Source organism: Symphalangus syndactylus, chromosome 11, assembly GCF_028878055.3.
Source record: "Symphalangus syndactylus isolate Jambi chromosome 11, NHGRI_mSymSyn1-v2.1_pri, whole genome shotgun sequence".
NCBI lineage: Eukaryota > Metazoa > Chordata > Mammalia > Primates > Hylobatidae > Symphalangus > Symphalangus syndactylus.
The window spans coordinates 88,684,081-88,700,627 of record NC_072433.2 but is presented as its reverse complement, the minus strand read 5'-3'; the positions used below and the strand labels follow the sequence as shown (position 1 = coordinate 88,700,627).

Genomic DNA, 16,547 nt, shown 5'->3' with positions numbered 1-16,547 from the left:
TTCTTTGTATTGGGAAAATTACAATTTATTATTTTTAATAGATTTGTCTTTTAACCTTTATACTAAAGAGATAAATAGTTTTCATGCCACCATTACAGTATTACAGTGTTCTAAATTTTATGGTGTATTTTCTTTTACTAGTAAGTTTTATACTTTCAAATGTTTTTCTGTTACCAATTAACAACCTTTTCTTTTAGCTTGAATAATTTGTTAGTATTTGTTGGAAGACAAGTCTGGTGGTAATGACCTCCTTCAGCTCTTGTTTTATCTATCCTTAATTTCTGAGGGACAGCTTTTCTGGTTACAAAATTATTCGTTGGTAGTTTGTTTTTTGGCATGTTGAATATATCATCACACTGTCTCTTGGCCTATAAGCTTTCTGATGAGAAATCTTATGATAGCCTTCTGAAATTCTCGTCTTTATGATTTACTTCTATTTTATTGTTGCTTTCAGGATGCTCACTTTGTATTTTATTTTTGAAAGTCTGATTATGGCAATGTAGTCTTGTTTTGGTTGAATTTGGTTAGAGACCTTTAACCTTCATGTATGTGGATACTTAGATTTCCCAGATTTGAAAGGGATTCTGCTTTTAAATTATTTAAATAAACTTGCTATTCAATTGTCTCTTCTCCTTTTTGACTTTCTGCAACTCAAATATTTGCTCTTTTGATACTGTTCTGTAAATCCTGTGAGCTTCCTTTATTCCTTTTTATTCTTATTTCTTTTTTCTGTTCTTACTATGTATTTTCAAATAACTTGTCCTCAAGTTGAAAGATTGATCAATTCTGCTGTTGATGTTCTCTATTGTATTTTTTCATTTCATTCATTATATTTTTCAACTGAAGAATTAAAAAAAAATTTCCAATCTTTCTGGTAAATTTTTCACTTCAGGCATTGATTGATACCCTGAGTTCATTGAAATTCTCTGTATTTTCTTCAGTTTCACTGAGCTTCCTTAAAACAATTATTTTTAATTCTTTGACAAGAAATTTGTATGTCTCCATTTCTTTGCTGTCAGCTATGGAGAGATTATTTTGTACTTTTGGTGGCATTATGTGTCCTCTTTTTAAATGTTTCTTGTTGCCTTACATTTATATTTATGCATTTGGCAGAGTAGTCACGTCTTGCAGACTTTATGGGCTAGGTTCATTGTGAAAAGACTTTAAGGATTGCAAGGTTGCTTGCTTGTTGGGGCATAGTGATTCTAGAACCAGTAATAGTGCCAGGTTTGTATTATCTGTGTGGCTTTGTAAGCCGAGGTCCATGTTGATGAGGATTATAGGCATCTTCAGTGTTCAGTGCTGTGGATATCTACAACGGCGGCAAGGGTCACTGGTTCTTTGTTGGCAAAGATCTTCCCAGTATCTCTATCTGCAACCAGAAAAATTGTGGGTGAAGAAATTTTTATTGGCACTAGTTGTAGCTTATAGGCTTGCTTGCGGTGGTTGTGGCACTTGTATTTCATGGGTGGTGTTTATGGAGTGACCATCGTGCTAAGGCCTGAAGCATGGGCACACACGGAGGGACTATGGCTCTGAGATTTGGGGAACTGGTGCCCATGATGAAGGCACCCCCTGCCTCCATTTTGGTAACAGTATGCAAGGTGCAGATTCTTGTGAATTATCTGAGAAACCAAGCATGAGAGCACAGGAATGCACAGGGTAGAGTGACTCTGGGATTAGGGCAGGTTCCAGCTCTCCATAGCAGTAGAGCTGGTGCCCCAGAGCATGGGCATATGGTGCCTAGCTCTCCATAGCAGCAGAGCTGGTGCCCACAGCAAGTGCTTGGCTCCATGGCCCAGAGTGAAAACTAGCTTGCTCTGCTATTGGCTCTGATATCTGAAATGTGGATCCATCCAGTGTTGCCACTGAGCATGGGTCTGTACTTTGGAGACTCAGAGAGCAGCCATGTATACAGGGTTGGGCTACATGAAGAGTTGGGCTAGGTAGTGGCTCCTTTCCCAAGCAGATGTTTCTTTGGGGAATAGGGGTGTGCAGCCATGTTTTCTTCTCTAGGATTTCCTGGCAGGATTAGCTGTTGGTTACCTCAGTGACAAGAGATGCCAGTGTCCTCTGTGCAGCAGGTTGCTGGGGAGCATGGTGTCTCGCATCACATGGCTGATACCAATAGCTTCCATCTTTCTTATTCCCACTTAGTTATCATCTGGTGTCTTACGTATGTCAATATCACTAGAGATCCTTTCTATGTGGATATTCTCCATCTTTCCTTTTGTTTTTTTTTTTTTGTTCCACTGCGTTGCTGCAGATTTTCTAATGGGCCCTTGAGCCCTCTCTGGCCTATTTTGATTTGTAAATAACTGTCTGTTTTTTATTTCTATTTTTTTGTTTGTGGAGGGATGAAAGCTGATATCTCCTACTCTGTCATCTTGGTGATATCACATCTTTATCATAATTTTTTGAATATTATGGATTATTCACATTTATATATTACTTTTGCATCATCTTACAATTTGTTCACAAAAGTAGCTGGGAAGTTTATAGAGATATTGTTGAATTTGTCAATCAATTTTGGAGATATTGCTTTCTTAACCATATTAAATCTTCCAATCAATGTGTATGGAATGTCTTTTTGCTTATTTAGGTTTTAAATTATCTCAGCAATATTTTGTTGCTTTCAGATTACAAGTCTTTCACTTGTTAAATTTATTTCTAAGTTTTTTTCTATTTGATGCTATTAGAAATGAAACTGATTTTTAAATTTTATTTTCAGATTTGTATTGCTAGATATAGAAATTTATGAGTTTTAAATATTGATCTTTCATTCAGAAACTTTATTGAATTTTTTTATTATTTTTTATATCAGTATAGTGGATTCCTGAAGATTTTCTCTATATAGAATTATTTCATCTGCAAGAGAAATATTTGTATTTCTTTCTTTTTAATCTAGGTACATTTTAGTACTTGCTTCATTGTCCTCACTAGATTTTCTATGACATTGTTTTTAAAAGGCAGCAAGAGTAAATATTATTTTCCTCTTATTGATCTTAGGTAGAGAGCATCCTCTTACTATAACACTTTTGCTTTCAGAATAAGGCACTGGGTGTGGTGGTGACAACTGGTGTTCTCATCTTGTCTCTTCCTGCTTACCAGTTTCACCTCTGAACAATTGAGGACCATGAAAATGGGATCCAGTGTTTCTAAACCGCTGAACACAGGATCTATATTCCACCCAATGAGAGGATACTCAAAGGAAGAAATAGAGGCCTGGTACTCTTAGCTTTCTTACCTGGAATAAAACTTCTGCAAAACAGAGCTGGTGTATGTGACAGAGGCTGGTGGTAGAGGAAAAATGCTAATGACCAGCCTTTCCTGGGAAGAAACTATAGCCCAAACCTGGTAGCAGGTGAAAGACGGAACCATGCCTTCTTCATTCTACCTATGTGGCTTAAAATGTTTATTATGTAGAGCTAGAGAGGTAGAAAAGAATGAGTCTCTACACACATGTCAAGGACTTTTGCTATATATAAATATATATATGTGTGTGTGTGTGTGTGTGTATATATATGAAAGATCAATATTTAAAATTCATAAATTTCTATATCTTAGCAATACAAATCTGAAAATAAAATTTAAAAATCAGTTTCATTTTTAATAGCATCAAATAGAAAAAAACACTTAGAAATAAATTGTCATATATATATATATATATATATATAGAGAGAGAGAGAGAGAGAGAGAGAGACTCCCTCTGTCACCCAGGCCGGAGTGCAGTGGCGTGATCTCCGCTCACTGCAACCTCCGCCTCCTGGGTTCAAGCAATTCTCCTGCCTCAGCCTCCCAAGTAGCTGGAACTACAAGCGCCCAACACCGCGCCTGGCTCATTTTTGTATTTTTAGTAGAGACGGGGTTTCACCATATTAGCCAGGCTGGTCTCGAGCTCCTGATCTTGTGATCCACCCACCTCAGCCACCCAAAGTACTGGGATTATATACGTGAGCCATTGCGCCCAGCCGTATGTTTGTTTTTTGGAGACAGGGTCTCTGTTGCTCAGGCTGAAGTGCAATGGCATGATCATAGCTCACTGTAGCCTCAAAATCCTGGGCTCAAGCAATCCTCCCACCTCAGTCTCCTAAGTAGATGAAACTACTACCAAGCGTGCACCATCATTTCTGTACATTTTTTTTTGTTTGGATGGGGTCTTATTATGTTGCCCAGGCTGCTTTTAAACTTCTGGCTTCAAACAGTCCTTCTGCTTCAACCTCTCAAAACATTGGGATTAGAGGCATGAGCCACTGTGCCCAGCTCTTGCTGTTCTTTATATAATTTAATAGTTTTTCTAAAAAAATAAGCGATTCTTTATTTATTGTGTGCACTCAATTTTAGAGATTTAATTAAAAAAATATTATTTAAAAAAATATTCACCAACTGTGATTGTTTTTCTGAGTACAGGGTCTATGGAATTCCTCCTGTCACTATTCTAGAGGTGCTAGGTTCTATCTATAATGTTTTAAAATAAGTTATAAAATGTATAAAACTTATTTTATAACTTATTTTAATGGTTGACCAAGGTATTGCATTATGTTTATGTAGTTTTTCTAATAGTGACATCATTTTACATGTTTTGGCGACATCTAGAAATCTTACTTATCCTCCTGTTTATAACTGTTTTAAATATTTCCTGTATTTACATTTTGAATCAGTCAGTGTTATAATTTTGACTTCAAATGTCAAATATAATTTAGAAAACTCAAAAAGAATAAAACTCAGTTGTATTTGCCTACTATGTTCTTCCATCCTTTCTAATGTTACAAGATCTCTCCTTATATAATTTTTTGTTTAGAGACTTTCTCCTTTAGCTATTTTTTTAAAATCTAAGAATATGTTAAGTTATATGGCAAAAGGAACTTTGCCATAATCCATAAGGAAAGGGACTTTTCCTTAATCTAACAATATCTTGATTTCTCTTTTGCTCCTGAAGAATATTGTTGGTAGATATAGAATTGTGGATGTACATGATTGTTGTGTTTTATTTTTCTTTTTGTTTTTGTTTTCCTTTCAGGACTTAAAAGACCTCCATCATTTCTGATAAGAAATTCACTGTCCTTCAGATTATTTGCTCTCACAGGTAAGGTGCTGTTTCTCTCTATAGATTTCAACATTTATTTTTTTTCTTTAGTTTACAGAAGTTTGAATATGATATAACTTGTCATGGACTTATATAAGATTATCCTGTTTTGCATTCATTTAGCTTCTTAAATCTGAAATTTTATGTCTTTTGCAAAATTTGGGAAGTTTTCATCCATTTTTCAGTACATTTTTGTTCTGCCTCTTTTTTCCTCTCCTTTTAAGATTCCAGTGATGTGAATGTTAGACTTTTTTTTTTTTTTTGTAGTCCCAAAAGTGCCTGAGACTCTTCTTATTTTATTTTTTCAGTATTTCCTGGGTTTTCGATTCTGTTCTCTCTACCCTGCTGCTGAGCCCTTCTGTTGAGCTTTTCAATTATTGAATTTTTAAGTTCAAAATTTTTCCTTTGTTTCTTCCTCATATCTTCTATGTCTTTGCTGATTTTTTTCATTTGTTCAAATGTGTTAGTAATGGTGTGTTGAAGTATTTTTATAATGGCAGTGGTAAAATATTTGTTAAATAATTCTAACATCTCTCATATCTGTGTTGACATCTGTTGATTAACTATTTTTTCTCATTCAGTTTGAGGTTTTCCTGATTCTTGTTAGGAGGAGTAATTTATTAAAAATTAAAACCTAGACATTATGGATATTAAGTTATGAGACTGCATTCTACTCCTATTTTAGTCGGCTCTCTCTGACCCCACTGCAGTCTCACTTAGATTTGATGGAGGGAATTGCCTAATTATTTTCAGATGAGGATAGAAGTCCAGATTTCTCACTAGGCCTCCATTTACACCTGATGAAGGTGAGAGCTCTGTATATTTGAGCTAGGTTGGGAGTTCTGCCTCTGCAATAAGCCTTTTTGATGCCTTCCTGGCTAGGATGCATAGTGCTGCTTCGTTATTTCTTTCCAAGTGGCTTTAATGAACACAACAGAGAAGGGGAATTATCTCATAGCCAGAGGAACATTTTGAAAATTTTGACTTTCCATGTGGCCAATTTTGGTACTATTCTTGTTACCACTAGGTGGTGGTAGAAGTCCATGCTCCACCAGTGGTTTCCACTGAGACCAGGAGACCATGAGGAGGGAGTTATTATGCCCCAGTATGGATGAAAACATAGGCTTCTTTCTTGGACATCAACCAGGTGCTGTGATTAGAAACTTCATTATAGCCTTGTGGGCATGGAAACCTGCTCAGTGTTTTTTGGCACGGGTGGGGTTGGGCCACAGTATTTTTCTTTGATGTTTGGCAGGAGTAGAGTGGTAATTATCTAAATGATTTCTGATATGGTTTGGCTGTGTCCTCCAAAATCTCATCTTGAGCTGTAATCTCCATAATCCATATGGGTCAAGGGAGAGACCAGGTGGAGGTAATTAAATAATTTGAGTGGTTTCCTCCATGCTGTTCTCATGATACTGAGTTCTCATGAGATCTGATGGTTTTATTAGTGTTTGGTAGTTCCTCCTGCGTTCATTCTCCCTCTTGCCACCTTGTGAATAAGGTGCCTTGCTTCCCCTTCAACTTCCACCAAAACTGTAAGTTTCCTGTGGCCTTCCCAGCCATGCTGAACTGTGAGTCAATTAAACCTCTTTCTTTTATAAATTACCCAGTCTCAGGCAGTTCCATACAGCATACGAAAATTGACTCATACAATTTCTATCTTTCTAGGCTGTCTTTTACTTGGGAAGAGAGATCAGTTACTTGGCTAGTGAGATTAGTCTTTGTTGAGGAATTATTTTGTCTGCTGTTGTGTTTCTGGATTCCGACCTTCTTTGGCTCCAACTCTAGGATATATGAAGCTAAATGAAAACCCAGTAAAAGCACTACTGTGTCTCCAGAGTTTCTTGCTGGTCTGCCTTCTCTTCACCTTTCAGGGGCTCATATATTTGTTTTATATATTATGTCCAGGGATTTTAGTTGGCCTTAGCAAGAGGATTGTTGAGAAGGACATTTAAAAGTACATCTATTTCCAGAAGTACCTTTCTGGAAGCATAAGTCTATGTTTTTTTGTTTGTTTGTTTTTTGTTTTGTTGTTGTTTCTGTTCTTTTAATTTCAAACACTGTTTAAATTTTCTTGTGATCTTGCCTATATTCATTCAATTCATGATATGCTAACTTATGTAGCTTTCTTTTAACAATCTATAAGAGTATGCCTTTATATCTATGGAGCAATATGATAGAAACTGTATTAGCCCATTTTCATGCTGCTGATAAAGACATACCTGAGACTGGGCAATTTACAAAAAAAAAAAAAAAAGTTTAATTGGATTTACAGTTCCACGTGGCTGGGGAAGCCTCACAATCATGGTGGAAGGCAAAGAGGAGTAAGTCATATCTTACATGGATAGCAGCAGTCAGAGAGAATAAGGAAGATGCAAAAGCAGAAACCCCTGATAAAACAATCAGATCTGGTGAGACTTATTCACTATCATAAGAATTATGGGAAACAGCCCCCATGATTCAATTATCTCCTAGCGGGTCCCTCGCACAACACATGGGAATTATGAGAGTACAGTTCAAGATGAGATTTGGGTGGGGACACAGAGCCAAACCATGTCATTCTGCCCCTGGCCTCTGCCAAATATCATGTCCTCACATTTCAAAATCAATCATGCCTTCCCAACAGTCCCCCAAAGTCTTAATTCATTTCAGCATTAACTCAAAAGTTCACAGTCCAAAGTCTCATCTGAGGCAAGGCAAGTCCCTTCCACCTATAAGCCTGTAAAATCAAAAGCAAGCTACTTATTTCCTAGATGCAATGTGGATACAGACGTTGGGTAAATACAACCATTCCAAATGGGAGAAATTGGCCAAAACAAATGGGCTACTGGGCCTGTGCAAGTCTGAAATCCAGTGGGGCAGTCAAATCTTGAAACTCCAAAATGATCTCCTTTGACTCCAGGTCTCACATGCAGGTCATACTGATACAAAAGGTGGGTTCTCATGGTCTTGGGTAGCACTGACCCTGTGGCTTTGCAGGATACAGCCTCCCTCCCAACTGCTTTCACAGGCTGTCATTGAGTGTCTGCGGCTCTTCCCGGTGCACGGTTCAAGCTGTCAGTAGATCTCCCGTTCTGGGGTCTGGAGGACAATGGCCCTCTTCTCACAGCTCCATTAGGCAGTGCTTCAGTAGGGACTCTGTGTGGTGGCTCCAACCCCACATTTCCCTTCTGTACTGCCCTAGCAGAGGTTCTCCATGAGAGCCCTGCCCCTGCAATAAACTTCTGCCTGGACATCCAGGCATTTCTATACATCTTCTGAAATCTAGGTGGAGGTTTTCAAACCTCAATTCTTGACTTCTGTGCAACTGCAGGCTCAACACCATGTGGAAGCTGCCAAGACTTGGGTCTTGCACCATCTGAAGTCACACCCTGAGCTCTACATTGGCCTTTTTCGGCCATGACTGGAGCAGCCTGGACACAGGGCACCAAGTCCGAAGGCTGCACACAGCTCAAGGACCTAGGCCTGGCCCATGAAACCACTTTTTCCTCCTAGGCCTCTGGGATTGTGATGGGAGCATCTGCCATGAAGACCTCTGACATGCCCTGGAGACATATTCCCCATTGTCTTGGGGGTTAACGTTTGACTCCTCATTACTTATGCAAATTTCTGCAGCCAGCTTGAATTTCTCCTCAGAAAATAGGATTTTCTTTTCTCTCAATTTGTCAGGCTGTGAATTTTTCAAACTTTTTTGCTCCACTGCTTCCCTGTTAAAACTGAATGCTTTGAACAGCACCCAAGTCAACTCTTGAATGCTTTGCTGCTTAGAAATTTCTTCTGTCAGATAAACTAAATCATCTCTCTGAAGTTTAAAGTTCCAAAAATCTCTAGGGCAGAGGCAAAATGCCACCATTCTCTTTGCTAAAACATAACAAGAGTCACCTTTGCTCCAGTTTCCAACAAGTTCCTCATGTCCATCTGAAACCACCTCATCCTGGACCGTATTGTCCATATCACTATCAGCAATTTGGGCCAAAGCATTCAACAAGTCTCTAGGAAGTTGCAAACTTTCCCACATTTTCCTATCTTCTTCTGAACTGTCCAAACTGTTTCAACCTCTGCCTGTTACCCAGTTCCAAAATCACTTCCACATTTTTGGGTATCTTTTCAGCAATGCCCCACTCTGCTGGTACCAATTTAGAAACAACAACTACATTTAGAGAAGTAGAACAGTGAAACATACCCAGTAATTAATCACAGTATCTGTGGAAACACAGTCAGTTCTCAATTATCTGTTTAATTTTTTTTTTTTTTTTTTTTTTTTTTTTTTTTTTTTGAGACGGAGTCTCGCTCTGTCGCCCAGGCTGGAGTGCAGTGGCGCAATCTCGGCTCACTGCAAGCTCCGCCTCCCGGGTTCACGCCATTCTCCTGCCTCAGCCTCTCCGAGTAGCTGGGACTACAGGCGCCCGCCACCACGCCCGGCTAATTTTTTGTATTTTTAGTAGAGACGGGGTTTCACCGTGGTCTCGATCTCCTGACCTCGTGATCCGCCCGCCTCGGCCTCCCAAAGTGCTGGGACTGTTTAATTTTTTTAAAATCCCTTTGCTACCTCTTGCTATCACGGGTACCATAGGATCACTTTAAGAGGAAATAAAACTTATCATATTCTGTAAAAACTTAGTTTCAATATTTGGTCATTAATTATTTATATATATTTTGGTAACCTCAACTCATTAAAATTTCATTTTATTTTGTCACTCTATAATTGTACACTAGGGGAGAACTTCAACTGAGTAAAAAGTATAAGTGAGCTACATTGTTTAGGAGGTGAAGGTATTAAAAACTGAGATGGAATAACAAATCCTAGGCACTGACCAAATACGGGCTCTCCACCAAGTGTCTGAGTAAAAATCACAATAAAATTGTTTTCTGTACTTCAAACATACCAAATGAAAAATATGATAATAAGAATAATATAACACTGAAAACATCTAGCATGAAAATGACCTTTAAAAACATTTGAACCCTGTGTTAGAAGTATATGTATAGTGTGTTTGTGTGTGTGTGTGTATATATATATATGTATAGAAAATAAAATACATATTTTTAAATATACATAATTTTTTGTATTTGGTAACTATTGAAAGGCATTGAAAGCGGAATGTTTTCTAAACAATCCTTTGCAGGTTATAATAAAAATATTAGATTCTCACTTGGAAACCTGGATAGATAGAAGATCTTATTTTCTAAGCTGAGTCTTGTCTTTCGGTCTTGTTGTATTCTGATGTGGATACTAGTACTCCACTCCCTTGACAGAGAAAAAAATATTGAAATGGATAACTTCTTTTTAAAACTATAGTCTGAGCTTTTTAAATGAGATAAAACAGACAAAAGAAAAAATAAACCATGACACCAATAATAACATAAGTTAGGCTTGAAAAATAAAAACTATAATTTGTAATGCAATTTTACACGGAAGGACCAAGATAAAGTGGTTGAGAAAGGAATAAAAAATAAGTTTCTTGAATCATTAATATCTGCTGCATACCAGAATAGGCACTCTCAAACATACTATTGCACATTCAAACTATAAAACCCTTAAGATGTATGGATTACATTTTTATGATAAAAACTAGAGAGGTTATGTAACTTTTTTTGAAATGAGCAGCTAGTGAGAGACAAGGCATAGAATTTGAACCTGTACTTTCAGATGACAAAGCCCATACATATCTTCCACTTTGAAAGAATAATTCACATGGAAGTGTTACCTGTGTATACTTGAAAAAGAATATTTGATGCTACACAAAACCGTAAACAACAGACACTGGGGCCTACATGAGGGTGGAGGATGAAAGGAGAGAGAGGATCAGAAAAAATAACTTATGGGTACCAGGCTTAGTGATAAAATAGTCTGTACAACAAGCCCCCAAGACATGACTTTACCTATTTAACAAACCTGCGCTTATACCCCCAAATCTAAAATAAAAATTAAAAAGAGAAATCTAACACTGAGCTCAATGTCCTGACATTATTATTCTCACTTCTCACACCAAATAATACCAAATATCTCAATTTTGTTGAGAAAAATACATGTTTTCTTTCATTTCAAAAGATAATAAAGGATAATTTGTGGACTTATTAGAAATCTGCTTTGCAAATTCTGTGTTTTTGGTTTTTTTTTTTTTTGAGACGGAGTCTCGCTTTGTCGCCCAGCCTGGAGTGCAGTGGCGTGATCTCCGCTCACTGCAACCTCCGCCTCCCGGGTTCACGCCATTCTCCTGCCTCAGCCTCCCAAGTAGCTGGGACTACAGGCACCTGCCACCATGCCCAGCTAATTCTTTTGTATTTTTAGTAGAGTCGGGGTTTCACTGTGTTAGCCAGGATGGTCTCAATCTCCTGACCTCGTGATCTGCCCGCCTCAGCCTCCCAAAGTGCTGGGATTACAGGCGTGAGCCACCGCACCCGGCCGCAAATTCTATTTTATGTAACCGAATAACTGTGTCTTTCCTTTCTAGGTCTAAAAATAAATGAGAATAAATTGTGGTAGACTGTAACTCAAACTTGTTCAACCTGCAGCCTGTGAGCAAGGTGGCCCAGGACAGCTTTAAATGAGGCCCAACACAAATTCATAAACTTTCTTAAAACATAATGAGTTTTTTTTGCAAATGTCTTTTAGCTCATCAGCTATCATTAGTGTTGCTATATTTTAAGTACTGCCCAAGACAATTCTTCCAATGTAGCCTAGGGAGGCAAAAAGACTGGACACTCCTGCAACTCAACAAAGATAGAGTGTGGTCTCCAATTACAATGACTGTGACTGTGGGACAAAGAACATTTTAAACTCGGCACAGCATGGTGGCTCACACCTGCAATTCCAGCACTTTGGGAGGCCGAGTTGGACAGATCACTTGAGGCCAGGAGTTCAAGACTAGCCTGTCCAACATGGCAAAACACCATCTCTACTGAAAAATACAAAAATTAGCCAGGCATGGTGGGGCGTGGCTGTAATCCCAGCTACTGTGGAGGCTGAGACACAAGAATCACTTGAACATGAGAGGCAGAGGTTGCAGTTAGCCAAGATTGTGCCACTGCACTCCAGCCTGGGTGACAGAGACTCTGTCTCAATAAATAAATAAGTAAATAAATATATATTTTAAAAAAAGAATATTGTAAGCTGGTGCAGAAGGGCATTTTGTGAATTTTTACTTGAAATTCAAAACATGCAAGTCACAGGATGGGTATATTTACAGCACTTATTTCACTAAATTAAGTTGACAGATACAACAGTAACTCGAAATGATTAACCTATTTATGCTTTCCAACATTATCTTATAATGTATAAACATTACACATTTTAAATTAAATATATACATCCAGATATAATATACATATTTAACCTAAAACATACATTATTTATTTATTTGCTAAAATGCCAATGTATGCCTAAGACTGCTTTCATTTCTATCTTTAAAAAAATTATTTATTTATTTATTTAAAAAATTTATTTTAGAGATGGGGTATTGATAAGCTGCCCAGGCTGGAGTGTGGTAGCTATTCATAGGCACAATCCCACTACTGATCACTGCGGGAATTTTTACCTGCTCTATTTCTGACATGGGCAGGTTCACTCCTCCTTTGGCAACCTGGTGGTTCCCCGCTCCCAGGAAGTCACCGTATTGATGCTGCACTTAGCGTGAATGTTGGATCAGCATAGCTATGTTTTCAGTTTGGATTTATATGAATTAGAATATGAACTTCTATTTAAAAGGACTCTGAGCAACAAATTTTAATTTTATCATTTTCTCCAATCACTCATGTCACATTTAATCTAAAACCCTTTATATAATATTGACAGCATTAAACTTAATTAAAGTAACTATCATAATAACCATGGCATAAACAGATTTTGGAAGAAAAAAATTACTTATGTTGGAAGTATTCAATTCTACTGTTGGGCAGATAGTTTTCTGGGCATTCTAAAGAATCAGTGTTCCATAGACATTGGTCTAGGGAGTACTGATTAAACCCACAAGTCAGTTAACTGGAAATAGGTAAAACCATTCATTGCCTTTGTTTTACATTCACTTATCATGCCCGAAGAGTGACAGTCCAGGAAATGTCTTTTATTCCTCGCAAAGGGCTTGGAATAGCTCTGCTTCTAACCACCACTTGTGCCACCTCTAACAAATGCAAATACCATGAGCCATATTCTGACTACAATGTGAAGCTAGTTGTGACTAATGCTTGTGGGTTGGTATATTTTCTGTACCAACTGTTCTTCCAGATGATTGGATCTATAATGGTGACTGGTGTTGTGGGTTTTATTACTCCTCTTTAGTAAGAAATTTTTGTGCACTTAAATGTTTCAGTTGTATGTTATTATGCTCAGATGGTTTTCTCTCTTTATCCTGTCTTACTCATATTATAAGCATAATCCTAAATAGTAATAATATCTAGTTACCTATTCTTTTCCTCCTTGCATCAAGCATGTAATATACTCAGAAGAGCAGGAAACAACTCTTATGAACTAGGACTCTTTAGATTTCTACATGGCTAAGAATGACTCTGACATTTTTAACTATTGTTAAGCAACTCATTTTTTCCATTTGAAGGGGAAAAGAATATGCCACTCTAAAATATGCTGCTTTGGCATAAGAATTATTTAAGTTAAAGACAATTGAGAAAAAACTCTCCACCTTCTCCTGTGTGCCTAAAAGCAGGACATAACTTTTCCTTGTGAAGGTATGTATTAGTCCATTATCACATTGCTATAAAGAAATATTTGACACTGGGTAATTGATAAAGAAAAGAGGTTTAGTTGGTTCAGGGTTCACAGTCTGTACAGGAAGTATGGCAGCATCAGCTTCTGGGAAAGCATCAGGGAGATTTTACTTGTGACAGGAGCAGGTGTCTTCCTCGCAAGAATAGGAGCAAGAGAAAGACAGAGAGGGAGGAGGTGCCACACACTTTTAAATGACCAGATCTCAGGAAGATCACTGACTATAGCGAGGACAGTACCAAGGGGCATGTTGCTGATCCATTAGTGAGAATTGAGCCTCCGTGATCCAATCACCTCCCACTGTGCCCTACCTCCAACATTGGGGATTGTAATTAAATATGAGATTTGCACGGGGACACAGATTCAAGCCATATCAAGATATCTTCCTCTTTCATACCAGGAAGAAAGGAGCACCAATTATCCATGCACATGGAGAGAGTCCTAAGATGAATCTAAGTAAACAAAATCTTACTAGATAGCTCCTACCTTCCATCCACATATTCTTGCCTTCCACAATCTACTGCCCATAGAAGCATAGACCCCTTTTTCCTTTTTCTTATCACATCTTCTCAATTTGTCATCCTCTGCTAAGATTATATATAAGTAATATAAATTTAATCACCTCTTTGGATATTGACTTCTATTCTGTGACTATGCACATAAAATTTTTAAATATTAACATTAAATAAAAATTGTATACCTTTCTCTTTTTGATGTATTTTTTAGTTTAATTCACAGTTTGCAGCTACATACCCTTAAAGGGTAGACATGTTAGAAATATCATATTTTATATTTTAAGTGCCAATAACACTATTTCCCTATATGATTCTTTTGAGTACTCAGGTGTGGAGAGGAATAGTGTTGTGAACATTTTATTTTAGAGACAGTGTATGTACTATTCAAGAGAGTTCTGTTGTCAGACTGCCAACTTTTAAACTTACTCTATCACTTACTGCCTGATTTTGAGAAATTACATCATCTTACCTTACAGTTTTTCTAAATATGAAAACAAATTTATTTCCTCATAGGATTGTTGTAATAATTTTTAAAAACTTCTATAAACACAAGTCATGTAAAACAGTATCTGACTCATAATTTTAAATCAGTGTTAGCTTTAAATAATAGTATAAATATAGCAAACTCAAAACAGCCTATGTCATAAACTCCAGTACACTGTAGCAAAACAATACTCATATTACATTAAAGATATTAGCTTGAATTTTATTCAGTTTGAAGCTACTGGAGCTCTGAAAATGATACCATAAACTTTGGCACTTGGACATGCTAAGTGCTTTGAAATAAAACATGTTGGAGAGGACTCAGAAGCAGAGTCACTCTGACCTTCTCCTGCCCTCCATTCTCCTTGCTCCTCTTTCTCTCCCAAGGCAAGTCATAGAATCTAGAATTCCTCTTCCCCAACATGGATCATAGCAACTAGAACTCCTCTCCTCCAAAGTTAGCCATGAACTCCAGAAATATTACTTCAGCCTTCCTTCACCTTTCTGTGTAAGAGCTGGCCATAAAGAAATGGACTTGCCTTGTCTGAGAGCAGATCATAATACCCTCATTCCAGAAAGGGTCCGGCCTTACACTTGGGAAGAAGAAATGTCACACAGAGAAGCCAAGAAGAATCCCATCGGACAGGCCTTGCTGGGTTTCCCCGCTCAATCTATTACTATTACATTATTTTGTTTTTTGTCTAATCATATGTCTCCATAGCTGTTCACCTGTTACTGAATTCAAGCATAAAAATGCACGGTCTTCCCTTGAGTCTTTAGGTCTTCATTTCTCAAGGCTCCTGTGTCATATAAAAGTTTCATCAAATAAATGTATTATGCTTTTTTCTTGTTAACTTGTCTGTTGTTTGAAGAATGTAGCTATGATCCTTACGATGGGAAGGAAATGTATCATACCTTTCCACCTCTACGAAGCTTTTAAAAAATTTGACTTTTAATAGTTTGTAATTTAACTTTGGTTTTATTTCTTTATAAGGGCCCTCAGTTAACTCATATATGAGAAACACTCTTATATATCTTCTACCCCTCTAAGTCATGCAGCTCAATTTAACCTATAAATAAGTACATTCAAGTGGTATGTCAGACAGCATAAAAATTAGCAAATTGTGAGCTTCTGGCAAAAAGCAATGTAATATTTTTTATTTGGTAGAAGCCTGGGAATCTGCTCAATCTGCTAAGAAGTCAGGGAATTTTGAATATAAATAGACTAAAAATTTATTAATACAGTTGAGTAGCTAAAATAAAACTTTTACTTTATGAGACAATAGAAAATATAATTATACATTTATATACAATTTATATTACATTTGTATTTTTCATAGAAGCTAAATTTTTCATCTCACTATTTATATAATCAGATAAAAATTTGCCTCATTCCATATATCTAATTACTCATTCAGAATTTAACATACACCTTTGACTAACATGAAACTAGTCAAGATTCTTACTTTTCATAGAACTTTCTTAGACATTCTAGAGCAACTTCTCTTAATCATCTGGTTCTTAACTTCTTTCCATAACATGACACAGATATGAAAAATGAAATAATCTGGCTGAAGTATAAAGTAACATATTCATAAAGTAGTTCCATAAATTGTCCTCTCCTACCAGTTAGATGACTGATGTGATTGATTTACTTAGTGATGTAGTAGGATTTTGTATTTTCTGTTGCCATGAACAAAAGGGTTTCATGACATAGGAGCATATCCTTTACATGTGGTAA

General features: G+C 37.1%; 1 long non-coding RNA gene across 2 annotated transcripts in view; it reads left to right on the top strand.

The window, feature by feature from the left end:
• LOC134731835 (uncharacterized) overlaps positions 1–16,547 on the top strand; it is a 409,501-nt gene that overhangs the window by 87,574 nt on the left and 305,380 nt on the right. For both annotated transcript variants that reach the window (XR_010114459.1, XR_010114458.1), the window contains one exon: positions 5,021–5,086. This is a non-coding gene — a long non-coding RNA (uncharacterized lncRNA). The remainder of the gene's footprint in view (positions 1–5,020; positions 5,087–16,547) is intronic.